Raw genomic sequence first — 17,901 nt, 5'->3', positions numbered from 1 at the left:
GGATATCTTTGGAGTAAATCGGAATCTTTTCATTGCACACTGTGCAAATAATTATCTGTCTTTTTGGAAAGTTGTCTATGAGTTCTCTATGCATTGAGACACCTCTTAAGAGATCCTAACCAAATCTGGCATGGTGGTTCCTGAGACTAAGGAGCAGGTTTTGGTCTATGTCTGGATAGAATCACGCACCATTTTGAATCAAGGTGGTGGGCCAAATCTGTCAAAGGAGCATTGATTTGGACACCTGTTAAGATGCCGTAACCCAATTCTGTATTGTGATTCCTGAGATGAAGAAGCAGGTTTTGGAATATGTTCACCTACCATTGGATACCATTTTGAATCAATATGGAAGACAAAATCTTTCAAAACGGCAGTGATTTTGACACCTGATTTCTGCACTGTTATAACAGGAATGCAAAATCTGGTAATATTAACCAATATAGGTAAAGGTGAAAGGACCCCTGACCGTTAGGTCCAGTCACAGACGACTCTGGGGTTGCGGCGCTCATATCGCTTTACTGGCCAAGGGAGTCGGTGTACAGCTTCCAGGTCATGTGGCCAGCATGACTAAGCTGCTTCTGGAGAACCAGAGCAGCACACGGAAATGCCGTTTAGCTTCCCGCTGGAGTGGTACCTATTTATCTACTTGCACTTTGATGTGCTTTCGAACTGCTAGGTTGGCAGGAGCTGGGACTGAGCAATGGCAGCTCACCCATTGCTGACCTTCTGATCAGCAAGCCCTAGGCTCAGTGGCTTATACCACAGCACCATCCGCGTCCCATTAACCAATATAGAATAGGTCAAATAAGTTCATGTAGAGTTAGATAAATATGTGTTTTGAGTTTTTTAAAAAAGTTCTTTTTGTAAATAAATAATCTATTATTCTGATTTAAATATTTACTTTAAAAAATAGTTGAAAAAACAACTGCATATTTTCCCAGCATTTCTGTGATTGAAAAAGAAAAGAAAAAGAAACCGTTATAACCAAACGCATTTGTATGATCTGAAACTTGGAAAGGTGGAAACTGCTGTCCCAGGATCCCCCAACGTTACCCTTGTTCTCTGCTGCTTCCTTGATAGCACTGTAATTGTATTTGTATAACTGGAACAATTTTGGAATGGCGGGCCAGATCCACATCTGCCCTCGATCTCACTGTCAATCAGCTGGCATCATTCTTGCACCCGGTGATTGACAGGCACCTCATCCACCAGTCAAAGTCCCTTCTACAGTGCTTCCCAATGTTTCAGAAGCATTGTATAAAATGCTGTGCAAGCCCTATGCTCGGTGCTTCCTCAATGCTGAGCATAGGGCTGGCCAAACTGCTTTCTGCAGGGACTGGTTGCCCAATCGAGTTCCCCATGGGGGACTCTGTCACACAGCTGATCTGGTAGCCTTGAAGACATTGCCCATCAGCTGGTGAGTGGTGACTTCAACCCTGCTTCCCGCACAGATCTGTTATGTGATCTGTCATGGTAAACATGAAGCCCAACCCTTAATTTCCAGTCAAGCAAAAAGAGATGCTATCCCTGGCAAAATGTGGAAAGGTTTCCTGTTGGAGGATACTGCAAAACACACAGACAAGACAACCCATTCAATTCCTATCTGAATAAAGTTTGCATAAATTTGGCGTCCTGTTCATGGATAAACAAAGAACCATTCCAGAGATGTCAGTCAATAGTCTTTAAAAATGTTCTTTTATATATGAGAAAGGATCTGTTCTGTCTAGCGAAGGTGAAGATTTGCTTTGTGCCAAGTACTTTTGAGTCAGAGCTTCACCCCATATGACAGGTAGAATTTTCCATCTTATTATCCTCAGCATTATAGAATCCATCAGAGAGAAAGAGATTTGACCTTCACCTCAAATGTGACAAACCCTCAGCCGAATGGGATAAAATGTTATGTAATCTGAATATATATCTTCATTTTTGCTCGACAGATAAATGCCTTTTGTCCTTCCATCCAAGAATAATAATACTACAATCCATGTAAAATAAGATACAGGACTCCACTTTTTGTATTTTTCAACTATTTTTGAGTGCCATTCTTCTGCCGGGAAATATGATAAGTTAATGCCCTGGCAATTACTTATCAACCATGCAATCGTAACTGAATTGATGCCTAGATATTGCTAGACTTCAGCACTCATCAGCACCTGCTAGCATGACCAATGGTCAGGGATGATGGGAGTTGTACTCCACAAACTAAAGAACTCTGTATGTGGTTTACAAAAATTCATTAACAGCAATGTACAAAAATTCAACACCTTCTGATACTTTAGTGTCTGAAATGATATTTACAATGCCAAAATAATGACAAACACAACTCCATATCTCAAAGCCAAACAGTCCAGATATTCCTGCAATGAGTCCAAGAGAATAACTTCCTATGTGTATAATGGAAAAGGTAAACGACCCCTGGATGGTTAAGTCCAGTCAAAGGCGACTATGGTTGTGGCACTCATCTCGTTTCCAGGCTGAGGGAGCCAGCGTTTGTCCATAGACAGCTTTCTGGGTTATGTGGCCAGCATGACTAAACCGCTTCTGGCACAACAGAACACTGTGAGAGAAACCAGAGCACATGGAAATACCGTTTACCTTCCTGCTGCAGTGGTACCTATTTATCTACTCAAAGTAGCATGCTTTCGAACTGCTAGGTTGGCAGGAGATGGGACAGAGCAATGGGAGCTCACCCTGTTGAAGGGATTCGAACCACCAACCTTGTGATCGGCTAAGCCCAAGAGGCTCAGTGGTTTAGACCACAGCTTGTTGCTGGTGCGATTCTGATGGAACTCTGACAATGAGATAACTGGATTTCAATCTCTGTTTCGTGAATCTTCTTCTGGTTGGCCCCTGAACGAACCATGCACTGACAATTCAATGCTCAACCAAATAGGTCAGCTCCAACCATGAAAAGGCACTTCACTCTTTTTGAAAAGGCTTGTGGTCAGGGATGATGGGAATTGTACTCCAGCAGCTGCTGGAAGACCAGAAGTCTCCCATCTCTGGCTATCTCATCACCAGATTTGATTTTGGTCTGTGTTTGGAAACTATGGGACACCATTTTGAATCAATATAGTAGGCCAAACTGTTTCAAGCTCTGCTAGTTTGGATACCTCTTAAGATACTGTAACTGTCATGCCCCTGCTGGAGGGATCATCTTCAAAGGAGGAAAGTAAGACAGAACAGGGGGATTCAGAGCATTTGGGGGTCATGGCACCTCAATCTCCTTCGCAAGACACAGATGGCTTCTGTATGGAATTTTAGGTAGAGGCAGAGAAACACCAGAGTCCGAGGGAGCAGCAGTGCAGGTCCAGTCAACTGCCTGATGATGAAATGTCAATCTGAAGAAAAAGAACTCATTGGGAGTAAGAGGAACCTGCTCATGTGTAGACTAAACTCAGGCAATCCAGCTAGCTTGCAGCTAAGCTCTGAAGGCTCATAGGTAAAACATCAGTTTGGGGAGTGATTTTGAAAATGGCATGGTGGGAAAGGGTGTCCCTCACCAGTGGCGAAGCTGCATGCTCCAGCACTGGGGGCAGAGAGCAGGTGGGGGTATGGCTGGCATGCATCCCGGGGGTGCGGCATGCCGCCCATGGGGCATGGTGAGCATCCCGTGGGCATGGTGTGCCTGTGTGTGTGCGACGCATGTCCAGGGAGGCAGCTGTGATGGTACCCCCCCCCCCGATGGTGCCAGGGGCGATGTGCTCCCCCGCCCCCTGTTCCTCCGCCAGTATCCCTCACTTTCTCTTTCTCTCCCTCACACACACCAAGAGCTTCTTTTTTTAAAAAATGGAAGCCCTCCATCACTGCATTTCATTAAAAGAAAAAAAAGAAAGCATCAATCAATCCTGTCACAGATCTCCCATGTAATGTGTAATCAATGCCTGTATTTGAGCAGAGGTAGATACCTCACAACTCCAATATTTAGTATGGAGTACATCGTAGAATTTATTACTCACTGTCACATCAACTGATCTGTGATCTTTTTACTTAATCTATTTTAGCTGGCTTATGCCCGAAAGATAATAGAATTATAATATACTGAAAAAGGTCAAAGCTAATAAATATTGAATTTAAGTTCTCCAGAAGTGGAAATTCTTAAGTACAAAACACCCAAGCATTGTTTGTTTGTTCACCAGATTTATAGACTGCCCTTCATTGCATAGTCATTGCAAAGTGCTTTCCAACGTAAACATACGAAACGTAATTCAGCCTGAAACCAAGCAATTGCAAATACCAAAGGGGAATCAAATATTAAACCTTTAGACGCAAAAAGGCAGCAGATCAGACACAGCTCAAACTTTAAGCATTGTTTAGAACCAGCGCAGGTTCCATTCAGTGTTGACATACAAGTGTTCTGTACCACTGCACAATGAGTCGTGCCTGATGGTGGGACCATAATAAGGATAGGCCATCCAAATAGATATGCTTTATTTATCCAGAAATGAAGTCAATTTCATGTTCAAAATGGATTAGATTCCACATCAGGTTCATTCCGTGCATTTTCCTGCCGTCCTTTTACCCCTTCCTTGGCATTTTTTAAAAAACCCAACATTCAAATCAACAGAGCCGTATTTCTGAAGGCCTGTAGCAGCTTTCTTGCCAAAAGTTTTTAAGTCTAATGGCTGTTTCCCAGCTGCTGAAAGAATTATCCCACCCCCTGTATTTATAGCCTTGTAAATATGCAGCCCTCTAGCAGACACACACCAAAGAACAATGAAGAGCAATTCACAAGGGCAGATCTACTCATCCTACCAGCCCCATAGGAATTCTTGTTGATGGATTTATCGCAACCATTTGTTAGTGTTGTTTTTGTATAACAACTGCATCTTCATACTAAAGAAACCCTGGAGAACAATACTGTACTGAAGACTACAGAATGAATGTTAATTGAGAGCTACTTATGAAGGTAGGTGTTTTTAATAGATCGGCTCTTTGAACATTTACTATCAATATGTCACATTAGGGGAAAGAATCAACTATAAGAAACATCTTATCATGAAGATCAATATTTCAGCATTTCCCCTCATCAGACTAGGCTTTTGTGATAATTAACATTCCATATGAGAATCTGCTCACTTTTTAGACTGCTGGGGTAGTAAATGAAAGTTGCTCACAAAATTTTGTACATAGGTTATATTTTTGTTGCCTTCTTCAATATGTATTATCCATCTCCTTCGAGTACGCAGACCAGCCAACTATTTGCATCTTGCCTGGTGGTAATGAAGCTACACTCTCTTAAAGCTGTCAAACTACAATTTATTAACAGGCTTGTGACAAAAGATTCCTAATTATCCAGGCTGAGTTAATTAAGAACGATGTGCTGCCCCGTATATCTTTATCTTTGTTCCACCTGTAAGTCAAAAATGAGTTATTTAATCTCGATAATATATGGTTTGAAACTGAGGGAGTTGTAATCCATGTTGAGATGATATAGAAAACAAGGGATCTACAATGTGGCGGGTAGGATAGGAGATGGATGGACTGTTATTGACTGTCGTGCTTTCCCCAACACTGGGATAATCACAATGGGATAAAACTGAGCAGTGGCATGTGGTGAAATCTTTCATAGGGAAATAGGGCTAGAGGCACCAGCTTGCAAGGCTAATTGGACGGGAGAAGCTGGTGTGAGCATCGTGCCCCCCCCAAGCTGGGCAGACCTTCCCTAGCTTAGGAAAGAAGATGCTAGGGGAACATTTAGGGTTCTAGCCTAGTCTGCCTAGTCCACTGACTGCACACCACTGAAACTGAGCATGAAAAACAAATGAGTGTCACTGGTACCTAACTCCTACTAAACTAGCAAAATGTAGAGAACTGTTACAGATACATGTTGGAAGCGTAAAGAGAAGGAAGGCACATTTTACCACATGTGGTGGAAGTGCAAAAAAAAAAGCATATTGGGAAATGATTTATAATGAGTTGAAAACAATGTTTAAAATAACTTTTGTAAAAAAACCTGAAGCTTTCTTACTAGGAATTTTAGGTCCAGAAATACCTAAGGATCAGAAGAGACTATTTATGTATGCTACAACAGCTGCGCGGATGCTACGTGCCCAAAGATGGAAGGAGAACAATTTACCTACAAAAGAAGAATGGCTGATAAAGATGATGGACCATGCCGAACTGGCGAAAATGACTGGGGAAATCAGAGATCAAGAGGACAATAAATTTAATAAAGAATGGGGAAATTTGTTAAGTTACTTGAAAGAACACTGTACTGTAAACAATTGAAAACATTGGCAGGATTTTAAAAACACTTGTAATGAAGTGAGAATTATGATAAAAATTGAGATTTAAGAAAATATGGAGAATATGATACAATGCGGTTTGAAAAGAATATCTGGAGAAACCATGGAGAGGTAGAGGGAAGTTTGGCGATTCCGAGAATGAATTTTTAAAAATTAAAAAGGAAAGGAAAACAAATGAGTGTCTTTTTCCAGTGACACAGTAGTAGTAAATTTGGCAGTGCATGAACACTTCATGACAACATCCCCGCTACCCCGCCAAACAGCCATGCCCCGTTTAAGGCTGCACAGCAATGGGCAGATATGTATAATGCTTTGCCTTCTGTGGATCTGAAGCTGATAGAATTCTAGGCCAGTTTTGCTGGGTTAGGGCAACTAAAGTCATGTGTATACTTCATTACTCTCCACACACATGGCCCAATTTAACAATCTCTGTTTTCATAATGGCTGCCTTTTCCAAATGCTGAGGAAAGAAAGAAAGAAAGAAAGAAAGAAAGAAAGAAAGAAAGAAAGAAAGAAAATGTATTTCTCTCTGTTGCTGCTTTCGAGATGTCACCTACAATCATCGTCCCCTAACTTTGACTTTGCTTTTACAAAATCTTCATAAATAACTAATACCCTTCTGCACATGTTTGCATTGCCTGAAGAAACTTTGTAACTGAAAGCGACACCGCCTTTGTTATGGATTCCTGATAATTATTTTATCAAAGTGCTTCGTCTTTATAATATCGGCTTCTCGCACAATGGAGCACTGCTTGTTGTTTAACATAAATGAGTTCATGAGAGAGGCTGCGGAACAGTGAATGTTCCTCATTCGAAATTCTCTGGCTTGATATGAAAACACTGCAAACTAGTTGAAGACAAAATGAAAAATGCAGATCAGCAGAAGCTGCAGATTACAAAGATCAGGTTAAATAAGAACAATTAAAAAAAACGCTATAAAATTGAAATGTATAAAACTTTGATCTAAGACCCTTGGAATTGTAATTCCCTTTTCACCTGTGGTTCACCCTTCTCCCTTTCACACAAGCACCCCCACGTCAGTGTTTGCCAGCATCTATGATGATTTCACAGCTCTCTCACACAGGTGGGTTGCCCCTTTCACTTCTGCAAGGAGAGGAAGAGCAGTGCCCACATCCCTTCCCACAATTATGATGTCCTCTTCCATGCTGCCATGGAAGCATAGCCCAAGTTGCATAAGGGTGCAATTGCAAGCCCAGGTTGGGTACACTCAGGATTGAGAAAAGCAGGGTGTGCATGGTCAGAATCACAAGAATCAGGTGGGGGGGGGGGAACAGCTCAAAGTCTGGAGGACTGCAAGGGAAAGAGCCCAGCAAATAGGTTCAGAGTTCCCTGGGCTCCTCATCAGGAAGATGAGACACGGAAGGCTTTGACAGGAGAGAAAGAAGGACATCATCAAATTGGATGATACATTCATCACCTCTTCAAAATTCCATGCAGAGTTAGCAAGAACACATTGCATCCTTTGGCAGCTCCTGGTGACCTAAGATCCCAATATAGTCCACCACTCTGTGGAGGCCCACCTGCTTCCCTCCATGTTGGAACAATCATGTTAACTTTCCCAGAATGCCCCAGAACACCACTATACTTGACACATTCTTGGAAATGTAAAAGGTTGCACTGATTGTAATGCTGGCTACTAACTGCTGGAGGACCATCAGAGGATTGTCTCAAACCTGGAGTAGGCCCTGATCCATGCATGGGATTTCCCACTTCCTCACTTGTTTAAACTAACCAGCCCTAGGGAGGGAACCCCCCTCCTCCATTTATGGAACAAAGAAAGATTTTCCTGCTGAAAATCACCCCCCACCACCACCAATTACTTATCCCTGTTATTTGCTGCAAATTCTTCATTGTAAGATTAAATTCAGACTTAGAATAGACCTGTTTGAAATCAGTGGGAATTAATTTATCCCCAGCTAAGTCCAATTCATTTCAGTGGGTCTCGTCTGTATATGAATGCTTGGATCCAAACCATGAAAAATAAATATAGGAAGTCTCTTATATTTCTATGATTATATTGTATATATTAAATAAGTAACTTCAAAGATGCAGTTAGATAGATAGATAGATAGATAGATAGATAGATATGAATCCTCGATACAGGTGCATTTAGCATCATTGCTTAGTGTGACTCTTGGTCCTTGTCCTTGGTTCTTGAGACCCTGGAACGCTGTATATCCTGCCAAACTGGCCTCAGCCTCCATATTCCTTCTGCTCCAGAGTTGTCCTCACATTTCCAATGGGTTTTATTAATTTTTTTAAGGTTTGATTTTGAAGCTGTGTCAACACGTGCACTTTTATTTCTTCTAAAGCAGAAGGGCAACACTAAGTGAACAAATGAGGACACACAGGCCAGATGTGAAGTGGAAGTGAAGGGCAGAGGGAGAGAGCAGAATATTCATTGCGGGTCAAAGCAAGGGACGAGGAGAATTTGTCAAACTGGCCACAGCACGCAGCGGCATAAAACAAATGTGCTCCATCCAGCTGGTCTTTAGAAGAGCCACAAGTGTCGAGTGACAGCTGCTCTTCTGATTGAAGTGCTCGCTTAAAAACGCCAGCTTCCACGCAATCATCCAGAAAAGAGTGGCCGTCAGGACAGAACGAGCCAGGAACTGCCAAACGCTAAACCTAAACTGGTGCCAGCCTGTAAACCCTTTACAGTAATTCCAAAAGGTCTAGTTCAAAACGGAATGTTCCACCTGGAAGCGTTTAGCATCACCTGGGCTGGCGTAATCCCATTGACTGCGCAAGTCGTTAGCTTTTTAAGTAGCGCTGCAGGTGGAAAGTCCGCTGTTTCTTGGACTCCCAGCTAATCAATCACTATAAAGGAAAGGCAATAAATACTGAAAGAGAAATCTTCTTCCCCGGCCCTTACCTACAGTTGAGTAGACGACGGCACACGATCCCTAGGCCTGAAGACAAATGAAGGGGCTGCTTTGACAGAATTACAGCAATACCTCTTTGAAATGGATTTTTCTCTGACCTTGAGAATTTTGGCGTGACTATGTTTTCTTTGTGTGTGTTTTTATTCCATATCAAGACAGGCTTGTCTTAAACCTGTGATACTGAAAGGGGAGGAGAGATAAAAGGCAGTATGAGGCATATTTGAACATTAGAAGTGCGGGGGTGGGGGGAAGCCATTTCTCATGGAAGGAAGGAAGACTGCCAGGATGCGGAACAATCTGGCATCTCTTTGTTTAAATTTTGATGGCATTTGGCACCTTGGGGGGATGTCATCTGCTTTCCTGTGATGATGGCGAAACTGCCTCTCAAAGCTGGGGAGGGTTGTGACTCTTTTTGAAGCTTCTTTCCGCCATGTCCACTCGTTTGAATGGCATCTTGGCATTTAATTATCTTCAGAAGTCGAAATCTCACACCTTGCCTCATTAATCAACAACCTGTGGTGGGTGATAAGAGCTCAGTTCTCCAAAAAGAAGCACCTCTGAGCCCAAGACAAGATCAATAGGTATCCTCCCCTCCCTTGGAAAGCTTTCAGAAGTTATTATGAAAAGTTATCAGCTTTAGCTTCTCATATTAGCAGTTAATTACAACTCACTGGGTGCGGCCTAGGGTTGCCATATTTCAAAAGGCAAAAAGCTGGACACAAAAAGCTGGTGAGCTTTTTTAGGGCAATTGTCTGATAGCCGTGCCGCTGCCACAAAGCCTGAGCCTGAGCCACAGCGTTAGTCACCAGAGCCTGAACCAGAGCCGCCTGTGTGCACGCACACACACACAAATTATAAACCCCAAACCCAGGACATTTGCTTGTAAAATTCCCCCCAGACGGGCATGTAGTACTCCCAAAAGAGGACATGTCCGGGAATTCCCAGACATATGGCGACTCCTAGCAGAATCACTATGCTAGCTTCCCAACAGGTGGGTGTCAAGTACGGGAGTTCGCCTCTCCCTTCTGGTAGCTCACCAAAAAGAATTTTGGTAGATTTATAGTCTTTTTATTACAGTATGATGTTGCGAACACAGATTGGCATCTCTCTCCAAGGATCGGGGTTCCTCACTCTGACTCCTCCCCCCACAGCAAGTAGCACGCCAATGGGATGTCTCTCCTCCCCTGCGTCTCTTTTGTTCTCTGACATGCTCAGACCTCCTAGTTCGGGAGGAGAGGGTTCCCCCCCCACTCTATTGATGTATCGCCCAGCTGCTCCCTCCCTTCTGGTTGCTCAGGAACTATCTCAAAGCTGGGTAACTCTGTGTCTGCCTGCCTCTCTGCTTCTGGAAATGCTGAAAGCAAGGGGGGCGAATAGTCCCCCTCCTCTTCTGTTAGAAGCTGATCTCCCTGCCTTCCCCAATCCCCATCTTCATAGTATTCTCTGACAGCGGGTCACTGTTGCTTACTGGGAAAGATGGGGAGGATTGGTAAGGTGGGTGGGGGAGTTTGGCATGGTGCAAACACTCCAGTGGCACCAATGTGGTGTTCCTGCTGGTTCGTTTGCACCACACTGACCTGCCTGCTACCTGTTAGAATTCCTTCTCCATGATTGCAGTCATGGGATTGTTGTCTTTCACATGACAGTGTATGTTTTGACATAGTGGGAAGTGATGGAGACAGGATGTTTGTGTTGCTGTGTTCTGTGAAGTGGGACTATTGTCCTTTGTCCTTTCTCTTTGCTGTCTGATGCTAGAGAGAGAGGGAGCCATGTTGCAGTGCTCTGTGTGTATTTATATGTGTCAGGGAACTGCCATCAGAGCGAGAAACGGAGGCAGGGCTACCCAGCGATGCCGGAGAGGGGACTAGCAGGGGGGAAGGATTTCAGCGTAACACCCATAGAGAAGAGAGGGAGATGGAGGAATTGGTGACAGGGCTCCAAGACCCTTCACCCGAAACTAGTGGAGAGAGCGCTGGGACGCCCCTGCCTTCCCCTTACTTGCGCAGACGCGTTCCGCGCAGGGAACAGAGGAGGAGACTCGGGGTCAAACAGCTTTTATGCTGGAAGAGGTTCAAGAGACGCCCACTCTCGGATTCTGCAAGTGACTAACAGGTCACGGAGGGCGAGCTCTGACCCTAAGCATGGTTGGGCAAGCAAACTAACTAAACTGAAGGCAATTTACGCACAAGTAACCCCTCACAACCATTACAATATGTAAATAAAGTAGATTAGCCAAAATGCTGAGTTGCTGAGGTCTGTTATGCAAGCTGCAAAGACTCTGCAGATCCCTAAGTGTGCTGATATCAGTTGGCATCGGTCGCTGTGATGTTCGGGCGGAAGAAAGCTTTTGAAGCTCCCAAAAGACCAGGAGGGAGAGAACATGCCAGCCAGCCATGTGACTCTACCAGGGTCCTACTCGGGTGTAGGATGAGCTCCTTGCCCCTCACCCTCCCAATAAGCAACAGCAACCAACCTACCAGGCAACTAGTCTTGTGCAGCCCACCACCTGCTGAGCCTCTTCTGCTTCCATATTTGAAGCAAGTGCAGAGGCAATGGGTTGGATCCAGACTCAATAACACCAAATGTGAAATCAATGGGGCCTAACTTAGTCTAAAACTGTATATATGAGGGGAAAGTGAGCACACAAATGCAAATATTACTGAAAATCGCATGCAAAAGTGCATTATATTAGAGGAAGTTGCTTTCGAAAAATATATTGTGTATGCCAAAGTGCATACACAAATATGCTAGGAGAAATGTGCATTTTTTTCAAAAAATGCTGATTGGTTTTCTTTTCCCCAATCTGTATCTATGTTGAATTTCAAACTGTTTTATACGTTTGCATTGTTGCTTTTTTATGGTTGTTGCATGGGAAGCAATAAATGAATATATATATATATATATATATATATATATATGCAGGTTTTGGTGTCCTCGGGTGTCTTCCCGTGTAAAAGTTGGGGTGTCTAGGCGACGTTTCGACGAGGTCTCACTCGTCATCTTCAGGCTGGTGCTTTCGGCTTCTTGTTACTGGAACAGAGCGGGATCTCAATGTTTGAGTTCCTATAAATACTGTAGAGGGGGTGTGGTGTCTAGCCTCCAATGTTCTGGGCAGAGAGGAAGTTCCCAGGCTAGTGTGCCTTTTCTTCTTTTGTTCCTTAATTACTTGAGAGATACCTTGAGTGATTTCTTGAGTGATATCCTGAGTACCACTTAGGTGGGTCATTAGGTGTGGATTAGTTGCTAAAGTCTTTGTGTCTTGACCTCTTGAACTTTGTGAAGAGTTTTCCTGAGAAGATGGCTGTATTGCACTTAGTTGTGCTTTGGCTTGGCTTCGTGTATAGGGGCGAGCTGTGGTTTTGTGGCTTGTGTCAGCCAGATCTGTGTAGGGATTGCAGGGGGGTGCAGCATCCGGAGGTGCCACCATGGATTGGCTACTGGATGGTGTCAGTAATTCATCTGTGGAGAGGGTCTGGGTTTGGGTCTGGTGTGGTTGATTGGTGTTGGCGTTCTGTGTGCCTCTGGATCTGGTGTCAGTTTTTGTGGGGAGGGCTAATTTCCAGATGTCTGGCAAGCGGGATGTGTCGTCACGCTTGTTCATGTTGTGAGGGTGTTTCTCTATCTCGATGGCTTCCATGATTATTCTCTTGTGGTGATGTTCCGTGTTAAAGAGCAATTTGGAATCTGCAAAATTAATTTCGTGTCCTGTTTCTTTCATGTGTTGGAAAAGAGAGGAAGTTTTTTCTTCTTTTTTGACGGCATTCTTGTGTTCTGCGATACGTGCATTTATTCGTCTGTTTGTTTGTCCAATGTACGTGGCTGGGCAGACTTTGCAGGGTATTTCATAGATCCCTTGGTTTTCCAACTGGATTTTATCCTTGGGGTTTCTGAGGATATTGGCTATTTTTTGGTTGGTGCAAAAGGCTGTTTTGATATTGTGTTTATGGAGGATTTTGCTAATTTTATCTGTAGTGCCCTTGATATAAGGAAGGAGGGCCATGCCATTGTTTTCTTCTGTGTCTTGGTTTTTGGGGGGTGTTTCCTTTTGGATTAGCTTCGTAATCCTGTTTTGCTGGTATCCATTGGCAATTAACACATTTGAGAGATTCTGTAACTCAGTTGTCAAGTGGTCTTTGTCAGCCAGGCGTTTGGTTCTGGAGATGAGAGTCTTGGCTGCGGAGTTTATTTGTGCAGGGTGGTGGTGTGATTGTGCATGTAAGTAGCGGTTGGTGTGTGTTTTTTTCTGGTAGATAGTGTGTCCTAGGGAGCCATCAGGTTTTTTGTAGATTAGGACGTCAAGGAAGGGAAGTTGGTTGTTGGCTTCTATTTCCATAGTGAATTGTATTTTGGGGTGTAAGTTGTTGAGATGTGTGAGGAAGCTATCCAGTTTTTCCTTCCCGTGTGGCCAAATTACAAAGGTGTCGTCAACATATCTGAGCCAAAGTTTGGGTTTGTGTTCTGACTTGTCTAAAGCATTGGTTTCAAAGTGTTCCATGTACAGGTTTGCGATGACCGGTGAGAGGGGTGATCCCATAGGTGCTCCTTCTATCTGTTTGTATCTTTGTCCATTGTGGATGAAGTACGTGTTGGTTAGGCAGTGGTTGGTCAGGTCCAAGATGTATTCGGGGGGATTGTATTTGTTTTGAATAGCTGTCAAGGCTTCATTAATGGGCACTTGTGTGAAGAGAGATACAACATCGAAGCTCACAAGTAGGTCATTAGGATGTAGGTTTTGCTTCTTTATTGTTTCTATGAACTGGAAGGAGTTTGGTACGTGTGAAGAGATGGATTCTGCATAGGGCTGAAGTTGCTTGGCGAGAAATTTAGCGAGATTTTGTAGAGGTGAGCCTATGGAGCTGACTATTGGTCTGAGTGGTGTTCCTTCTTTGTGTATCTTGGGGAGGCCGTAGAGTTTGGGGCATCTGGATGATTTTTCTCTGGGGATGATTCTTAGCTGGATTTCTTCACTGATAGGAGAGGCTTTTATTTTGGATTTGGTGGTTTTTTCCAGATAGGTGGTGGGATCTGTTTTTATAGGTTTGTAGGCAGGATCTTGGAGTAGCTTTGATAGTTTTGCTTGGTAGTCCGATGTGTTCATCACCACTGTGGCATTACCTTTGTCTGCTGGGAGAATGATTATGTTGTTGTCTTTCCTCAGGTTGGTGAGTGCTTTCTGTTCTTCTTTGTGTAAATTGCTTCTGGGTGGTTTGCTGGAGCAGAGGATGTTGGTGACTTCAAGTCTGATTTTATTGGCTTCATCTGGGTTGAATTTGGTTAGGCTAGCTTCGACTCCGCATATGATGTTTTCCGTGGGGATGCGTCTCGGGGCGACTGCAAAGTTGAAACCTTTGGAGAGTACTTTGGTTTCAGTTGTGGTGAGGATCCTGTCTGATATGTTATGTACTGTTTGTTTCATGGGTTGCTGTGGAGGGTGGCCGGGCTTCTGGCGTTTCTCTAGTTTGTGGAGTTTGTTGGTGTGTGTGTCTGTCTTATGTGAGGTCTCCGTTTCAGCTCTCCAGACGGCTAGTTGTTTGCATTTGTCCCAGAGTGCAGGGTGGATTTTGTTACAGAGTTTGAGGTGAAGAGTGAGTAGATCTTTGTTGGTTTGGTCTAGTAGGTATCTTTTCTTGTGTAGTTCGTTTCTGATTAGGGATAGTTCAGTTCGTTTCAGGATCCCTCTACAGTATTTATAGGAACTCAAACATTGAGATCCCGCTCTGTTCCAGTAACAAGAAGCCGAAAGCACCAGCCTGAAGATGACGAGTGAGACCTCATCGAAACGTCGCCTAGACACCCCAACTTTTACACGGGAAGACACCCGAGGACACCAAAACCTGCATTCCTGTACCCGTGAAAATCTACGAAAGCAAATATCTTACCTCTACGGGGAGGAAACCTTCCAGCTGACAAGAACCTACGAGAAACTAGAAGTCCGAAGAGCCACCATCTTATGTGATCTCTTGTTCCTACGCAACTGCCGAGACAACAAATTAATTCCCACATGCTTCCAACTTAAATTCCATTCTAAAACCCCAGCCACCGAAAGGATCCCCGCGTCGCCGGCACAGTAGGACCCAGCCCCTGCCGAGCAGGCTCCCTCCGGAGCTTGGAGGGAGTCCGCCATTCGGCGATGGCGCCAACCCGGAAGTCCCTGGCAGCCTCAAATATATTTAGTCCACCTACTTTATTGGGAGTAAGGCAAGAGGCTAAGGTGGAAACTCCTCTCTGATTCAGCAGGCTGTGGAGTGTGGGAAAGGAAGAGGAGGTTCGGCTTAATAATTTTCTTTCCCCCTCCTCCTCTCTCAAGACTGTTGACTTATCTGGGATCTCCTGAGGGAATTTCAAAGGTGGCTGCCATGACATGTAACTTGAGAATGATACAGATTCACAACACAACTGTCGGTACCATAGCAAGACTGTTGACTGAATCCTTATTTTACTTTCCTTTTTAAAAAAGAAATGCTTAGAAAGTTCTTAACAAAAAGTTCAAAAATCTTCATAAAGCAAACACAAACAAAAATATATCTATCTTTTCTGAAAACTGGACAGTTTTATCAGCCTTAATATTTTGGGTGCACAGCAAGATGATTTATTGGCATACAATGCTAGGAAAGATATGATCTGAATCCTTTTCATTTTGATGAAATTTACTTCCTCGTTGTTTCCTTTTCCATTTGTAAACTTAAATCTGTTTGCTTCCTGCTTACATTGTACAGAAAACATTCCTCACCATTGATACTGCTCATTTATGGTATATACAATCTTTCTCCCCCAAAAAAACCCAAAACAGTTTGATGCAACAATCTCTTAGTTGCATGACTTTTCACTACTCAGACCCTGTAAACTTTTGCGCGTAAACTTTTGCAAAGCTGAAATAGATTGTAACTTCACAGAATTCCCTTCCTCCACCTTCCTTAACAGCAATATTACCAGAGACTTGCAGGGTAGATGAACGATTCCATTTCTTTCATGAGATTGCTTCACCGCAGAGGTAAATTTCCATTTTCAAGCATATGAAGACTTCCTATGCCACTGCCAGAGCTTGCAAAGGTCACTAGTGACACAGGAAAATCCCCAAATGCAGTTAGAAACAATGACTTACCATGAATTAAATGAGAACAAGTGTAGTTCATGTTTAGGGGTGCAAGAAGGAATCCATTTCCATTCCAACCCATGTTCGCTGCATGTAGTGCTGTTTCTGTTCTGCTGCAGTTCTGCTTCCAACAAAAAACCCTGTTATTTGTACTGATGTTTGCTGTGGCAGAATCTTACATAATTAGTTACATAATAACTTTATTACTGTGCATTTCTAGGCAGAGCTGAGTTGACATGAGGCACAAAATGTTGAAGTGGAACCAGCATTTCCTTCCACGTGTTCTATCACCTGAAAAACAGGACTTAAATGTGGACCCAATTACTGTATAGATCAGGGTTTCCCAAACTCCAGCAGTATTTGGGCTACAGTTCCCATTATTCCTGACTACTGGTCCTGTTAGCTAGGGGTGATGGAAGTTATAGTCCAAAAACAGCTGGAGGGCCACCCAAGTTTGGGAACACTGGTCTCAATGGAGATCAGAAAAGGATGACAACATTATCATGTTTGGATAGGAGTCAAGAAAGGAGTAATGAAGACCTTCAAATACCACAATATATTTTCAATACAGTGGTACCCCAGGTTACATATGCTTCAGGTTACATACGCTTCAGGTTACAGACTCCGCTAATCCAGAAATAGTGCTTAAGGTTAAGAACTTTGCTTCAGGATGAGAACAGAAATCGTGCTCCAGCAGCGCGGCAGCAGCAGGAGGCCCCATTAGCTAAAGTGGTGCTTCAGGTTAAGAACAGTTTCAGGTTAAGTACGGACCTCCGGAACGAATTATGTACTTAACCTGAGGTACCACTGTACTGCAAAAGAATGGTTGGCTATCTGCTACCTAGCAAAAAACATAACAAAACAAACATTCCAAACTATCAACCAACACCATCCCAAAACAGACAATACAACCATCTGGTAGTTATTCCTTCCCTGAATCTTAACTGCACTGTTGTGGGGAATCTCTTCATGATACAAAAAGTTCTGCAAGCTTCATAAACAAGACTCAACAGCCCTTGGGAGTGACCCCAAGAGCTAAGCAATAGGTGTTTGTAACCATCAGCAGGCCGGCTATCGAACGCCAGCTCCCTAATTGACACACAGATGTTTTTGCCATCATACTGCCGAATGCCTTATTTCCGGGATCTGCTGAAACAAACGCAATGTTCTGCAGTCACATAGGCAGTAGATACAGGAAGCTTTTTAATGAGGCTCCATTGGACCCTGGGCTTGCTGGTCATTAGGACCAAAATCCCTCATGATCAATACTCTCTCTTCCAGTGTTTGCCTGGAGCTCTCTTGGTGAAGCTTGAGACACAGAAGTCTACTGCAGGACTGAGAAATTTTCATTTGTACATCAAGGGATATTGCCTAAGGATGTGCTTTTCAGTATATGAAGAAAGGCTGAAGACGTAGGGAGGCCTTGTACCAGCAGGAGAGGATACTTGGGACAACAGTTGAACTAAAACCTTCTTAAGAAAACCTGCATCCATTAAATTTATCTCACTGATGTTTCCAGAACGAAGGAAACAATGTGTTGATTTGCTTGCGTTTGGAATTACTTGACTGTTGCTTTCCCTCTTATTTTCAGGTCTATATAATCTATGTGAAACACAAAGAGGCTTCCTTTATACTTCAAGGCAATTATTTTACA

At 43.4% G+C, this 17,901-nt stretch overlaps 1 long non-coding RNA gene across 3 annotated transcripts in view; it reads right to left on the bottom strand.

Annotated features, from left to right (window-relative positions):
* Nucleotides 1-4,281: 4,281 nt before the first annotated feature.
* Nucleotides 4,282-17,901, bottom strand: part of LOC310846678 — an 82,137-nt gene continuing 68,517 nt past the window's right edge. For all 3 annotated transcript variants that reach the window (XR_014565454.1, XR_014565455.1, XR_014565456.1), the window contains one exon: nucleotides 4,282-7,095. This is a non-coding gene — a long non-coding RNA (uncharacterized lncRNA). The remainder of the gene's footprint in view (nucleotides 7,096-17,901) is intronic.

Source organism: Podarcis gaigeae (assembly GCF_964106915.1).
Source record: "Podarcis gaigeae genome assembly, chromosome: 6".
NCBI lineage: Eukaryota > Metazoa > Chordata > Lepidosauria > Squamata > Lacertidae > Podarcis > Podarcis gaigeae.
This window is presented reverse-complemented; position numbering and strand designations above follow the sequence as displayed.